The following is a 6337-nucleotide window of genomic DNA, read 5'->3' as shown; positions in this document are numbered from 1 at the left end:
TTTAGAAAAATTTGAGAAAGTCCATTTGGACTTGTGGGAACCAGCATCCATCGTTTTGTGTGAAGTTGATAGCTTTTATGTGATTTTTTGTGGACAATCAAAATCAATATACATGATTTTACCTTGTTAAGCATACATCTAATTTTATGCAAGCCTTTCAGCATTTTCATTCAATGTCAATATTATAAGAAAATCAAAAAATTTTCAATGCAACAGTGGAGGATTGTTTTCTAATATTGCTTTTCTAAAATACCTTGGTGACCATGGAATTAGGATGCAAGTCTTGTTTCCACATGCACACAAGCAAAATGGATTATCTGAGCATAAGCATAGAAATATTATCGAGTTTCCCACTTGCCAAGACATTTATGGGTAAATGTCTTCTTGACAGTTGCATTTTTGATAAATTAGTTGCCTTCTACCACTTTAAACATGAGATATCCTTATTTCCCTCTTCTCAATGATTATACCAAGCACATATATAGTCCATCATGTGGTCTTCGATGAGTTGGCTCTCGTTTATGTAAAACCACACACTTTTTGAGCATTCAAACACCCAAATAAATGCACTGAATTTTCTAACGGATGTCACGCCTTCAAAAGAGTCCCTCCAAGGAGAGGCCGAGCTGGTTTTTTAAGTTGTGTGTTACAACCAAATGACGCCACTATAAATGAATTAGATGTTGAGTCTAGGGAAACATGAGAACTTAATGGCACCATGACATGCAATGATGGCATAACATGTGATGATGGCAGTATGGTATGTGATAATTCTCAGATGCATGGGAATGAAGAACTGGTACAACATTACACCGATCAATCAGATGCTGCAATCTTGGGACAAGTGTCTGAGGACCACGATTCACAAGAAATGGCTCACATCAATCAGCCAGCTGTTGCAGAGTCTGATGATGCAGCTTGGAGCCAAACACATGAAGGCTAGGAGACATAAGAAACCATTCATGTCAATTCTGAACTAAGGCAATCTAGTTTGGTTCCTATTAACAAACCTGAAGAAAGATCGAACAATTAGATAGACACTAAATCTTGTAATGGCTTCGGCTCTGTGAGAACTATTTCCACTCACAAATTGAGTGAGATTTATAAAATAAATCCTAAATATGCGTTGGTGCATGTCATGGATCTGTCCACTCTTAATGTTAAAGAAGCCCTTAAACAATGTCCTAGGTGGAAGGTCTTCAAGGAGGAGGAAATTAAGGCCGTCATTCAGAATGATGCTTGGGAGTTAGTGGATCGTCTATAGGAAGAAAATGTGGTAAGAGCAAAATGAGTTTTTAAGAGCAAACTAAAAGCCGTTGGGACTGTTGAATGACTTGAGGTGACGCTAGTCACTTAAGGTATTACACAAGCTGAAGGTTGCAACTTTCATGAAGCATTCACCTAGTTGTACACCTAGCAACAATTAGGATGGTTCTCAATGTGGCATTTACGTCGGAATGGAAAATCAAACTGCTAGATACCAAAAATGTCTTCCTACATGAGGCTTTGCATGAAAATGTTTATACGACTCAACCACCGGGATATGAAAATCATTAATATCCAAATAATAAGGTTTGTAAGCTCAAAAAGGCCATTTATGGAGTTAAAAATAACACACAATCAAGAAAGGAAGAATAGGTCACAAGATGTTATGTCGTTTAGCTGAAAAGCAGCTACATTCACAATGGAGAACTCTCTCTTTCCACACTCACTCATGAGAGAGAGTAGTATTTTTTATACTCTTTTTACACAATTGAGATCCTTGATTCTAGGATCTAGATTCACACAGTGATTACAGAGTTTTGGCAAATTATAGGAGATGATATTAAAAGTGATATCTTCCATATCTAGAGAAGATTCTCTAGCTTTAGATAACTCTTATTATTTGGAAAGAGAATCTGCCATAACTTCTCTCTTATATCCGTGTATCTTATCATGCCTCTACAAGGTAATCTTGGTGCCGACAAGGTTTAGTTTGCTCCTTAGACAAGTAAACCATTGTCCAGACAATGTTTTGGTCAAGATATCAGCCAACTATTCTTATGGCATGACACTCAATTTTGAACCTCTTTTCTCTCTAACAAAGTGAAAGTCAACTTCAATATACTTTGTTCTTGCAACAAGGTTGGCACCAAGTTAAGTAGCTCCAAGGCTATTACATTTGAGTATTGGTGGCACTATAATGTCAAACTTGATTTCCTTGAGAAGGGATCTCAACCAAACAAGTTTTGACGAAGCTGCAAGAGCTTTATATTCAGCTTCGGTGCTTGAACGAACTACAATATGCTGCTTGTTTGACCCCCAAGAAATGATATTTTCACCAAGGAGAGTAATGAGGCCACTAGTTAATCTCCTATTATCCGGGCAACCAGCCCAATCAGCATACACTTCTAACAACATAGACTTGTTTCTTTGAATTCAAAGACCACACATGCTAGTGCCATGTAGGTACCAAAGAATGCACTTGACATGTCCCCAATGAAAATATGTAGGATCAAGCATAAATTGGCATGCTTTATTAACAGCAAAGGCAATATTGGTCGGAATGAGGGTGACATATTGCAAGGCTCTAACAATACTCCTGTAAAGAGTGACATCCTCAAGTCTTTCCCTTTCATGTCATGAGAGAGGTAAGTTGGGAATAGTAGCAGAAGTGTCATGCGCCTTTTGAATTTCTGTGGCATGTTTGCATGAATAATCATGGTAAGTTCCATTTCCACCAAATGTCTATGCTTTTTTTCTACTATTCCATTCTGTTGGGATGTATAAGGTCAGCTTATCCATTGATGAATACTTAGTTTCCAAATAATGTAGTAAATTCTTTGCTCATGAATTCTCCTCTTCCATCTGAATAAAATTTTTTATTTTTCTCAAGTTGATGCTCCACTATGTTTAAGAAAGCTTTAAAACAGAGAAACATATTGCTTTTCTTGGATAAGGGAAAGATTGATAAGAAGCTGGAATAGTCATCAACCATTAAAAGATAATACATGTACCCTTATCTATAATGCTGGCCCCCAAAGATCAACATGTAAACTTTAAGTGGTTTAGTTGCATGAAATTCAGCTTTTGGAAAAGAAATTTTATACATTTTTCTAACCACGCATGAAGAGAAAAGATCCAGCTTATGCTTATCATCAATAGAAATCAAATCAGCAGCTTTCAATGAGTTGAATGAGCATGTCCTAAACGCAAATGCCATAACTGAAAATCTGAGCAAGAATTTTGTGAAACTAAAGAAACGTTAGCAGCCTTTAATTGACCATCATCTCCAACTTTGGTTAGATTGCCCTTAGATTCATCTCTCTCTGTTGTCCATCTATAGAGTCCTCTTTTCTCAATCGGCCTCGTGTCAAGAATCTTCCCTATCTGCATATCCTTAACAATAAAGCCATTAAAAAAAAAATCAATAGAGCATCTATGGTAAACCTTGCAACTTACAAATGGTTCTAGTGTGCCTCACTAAAATGCAGCAAATCTTTAAAAACAAAAATAATGCCTTGCTAAGTAAGGAAATGTTCCCTATAATTTTAATTGGCATCTTACTACCATTACCAACAATAATAGAATTAGATCCATGGTAAGGGACCCTAGCTTGCATGTTTTGATTTGAGTTCATCAGATGGTGGGAAGCACTTGTGTTTGGATACCAGGCTGAGTCCTGAGTATTGTTGGCAATTTCCTAGCTACTAGACACATTATCAAAACTTCTCATGTTGAGTGCCATGGCCATGAACGCCTTTGGAATATCATAGCACTACCGAGCTGTATGATTTCTTCTTCCACAATATTGACAAGTAACTCTTTGGCTGGACTTATTATTATTGTTGCCACCATAATTTCCTCTTCCTCCATTACGGCGTAACGACCACACCCACGTACCTGTTGTGCAACAAAGGTAGTGGTGGTAGCTTCAATCTGGGTCAGTTGGAGTGAGGAAAGCATCCAAAAAAACGCTGCTCTAGAGTGACCAACATATCACATAATTTGGACCATGAAGGCATATCATTAAAAGTAGTAACCATGGTAATGAAAGACTCATATTCAGAACCTAGTCCATACAAGGTATAAAGAACAAGATCTGTATTGAGACAAAGTGTGGTATGGTGCTAAGAGAATCATTTAAAAAACTGATGTGCTAAAGGTAATCAATCATAAGTGTTCTTCCTTTCTTGATATTTTGAAGTTCTCTTTTCAATTGAATAATACGAAGACAACTTTGTAGGCATGCTATTTTTCAAGGATGCATCATGCATCTCTAGCATCAGCAATGCAAAGCAGTTGTGACATAACTAGTTGGGTCAAAATGACTTTGATCCAACTTAATGCAAGTTAGTCTTCATGATGCAATGATTCATAGGTAGGATTTTCTTGTGTGTTGGCTTCATCAAGAAATTCAGGAAGCCCATTAATGTACTTGATTAGGCTTTGATTTTCATAACACTTTCAGTTAGAGAATACCAGAAAAGTTAATTTGATCGGTCAATCTTAATTGACAGCAAACTTGAGAAGGTATTGCATAGCATAACTGGTGCAACAGAAGCAGTTTGGGAGATGCCTGAAGAAAATGATGCAGCCATAACAATGGAGTCTTATGGCGCTCATACCAAGTTAAAAACAACACACAATCCAGAGAGGAAGAAGAGAGCAGAAGATGCGACATGGTTCAGCTGAGAAGCAGCCTACACCCACGATGGAGAACTTTATCTCTTTGCAGACACATAAGAGAGAGTAGCATTAATTATGCTCATTTTACACAATTGAGATCCTTGATTTTAGGATCTAGATTTACAAGGTGATTATAGATTTTGGCAAGATTATAGGAGAGGATATTGGAAACAATGTCTTCCTTATCTAAAGAAGATTCCCTTATAACCGTGTAACTTATCATATGGTCTCTAACAAGTTTCTAGGGCATGGCTTGATCAGCTACATTCATTTCTTCTCAACTATAGATTATTTTGTAGTAATGCAGATCCTTCTATGTTTACTTGTCAACACATAAAAGGATCATTATCGCCCTAATCTATGTTGATGACATCACTCTAATAGGGAGTGATCCGTATTTTCTTTCATATATTGTTTAACTATTGGGAAGGATTTTGCCATCAAAGGTTTGGAGGTTCTATATTGATTCATTGGAATTCAAGTTACTCATGATGAAGTAGGGATGTTTTTGAATCAATCTCAATATGCATATGTCGTTCACAGTTGAGCAAAATTGACCAACTCCAAGCCAGTCAACACTCCAATACCAAAAAAAATCATCTTTGGTGGAATCAAACTTGGCTTCACTAGTGGTTAACTGTCGAAGCATTGTTGGTGGGTTACCATACTTAATGATCACAAGGCTAGAGATATCCTACATTGTCAACTTTGTAAGTCGAGTTTTGCACGCTCCTACGGTTGGATATTTTCAACTCGTCAAGCACATCCTATGTTACACTAATGGCGTTGTTGATTATGGATGACAATTGATCTATCAAGGCCACTTCCCGCTTTATGCATTCTTAGATGAAGATTGGGCAGCATGTCCCATTACCTGATGCTCTACATCTAGTTTTTCTATATTCCTTGGCAGCAATTTTTTTATGGAATGCCAAGAAACAACATATCTTTCCAGTACAAAAGCAGAATACATGGCTATAGAATACAGGGCTATGGCCTCAACCATGGCTGAGCTCACATGGTTAAGTTTCATACTTAGGGATATTGGAATTCCTCAGGAGCAAGCAATTGGGCAGCATGTCCCATTACCTGATGCTCTACATCTAGTTTTTCTATATTCCTTGGCAGCAATTTTTTTTATGGAATGCCAAGAAACAACATATCGTTCCAGTACAAAAGCAGAATACATCGCTATAGAATACAGGGCTATGGCCTCGACCATAGCTGAGCTCACATGGCTAAGTTTCATACTTAGGGATATTGGAATTCCTCAGGAGCAAGCACCAGTTTTATTTTGTGACAATCTTAGGCTTTCTATCTCACCATTATTTCTACAGCAAATTCAAACACATTCAGATCGACTACCAATATGTTAAGAACAAGTTGCTAGGGGGCAGTCAATAACCAAATTTGCCCCTCCAATCTTTAGCTTGCGGATCTTTTTACGGAGCCTCTACCTAAGGAACACGGTTGCCATTAAAAAAAAACTTATCTTCCACCATGAATCTGATAAAAGATAAGTCAACAACCAGAATTTTCAGAATATTGACTGCAGAAGCACAGGTGTTGATGTGTGTATTTAACAATGTAAAAGTTTCATTTTGGTGAATGGAAATGTAATAAAAACGGTGCGCAACGTAGCCACTGATGACTGTATTTCTGCCACCAA

This window comes from Nymphaea colorata, chromosome 10, assembly GCF_008831285.2.
Source record: "Nymphaea colorata isolate Beijing-Zhang1983 chromosome 10, ASM883128v2, whole genome shotgun sequence".
Lineage (NCBI taxonomy): Eukaryota > Viridiplantae > Streptophyta > Magnoliopsida > Nymphaeales > Nymphaeaceae > Nymphaea > Nymphaea colorata.
This window is presented reverse-complemented; position numbering follows the sequence as displayed.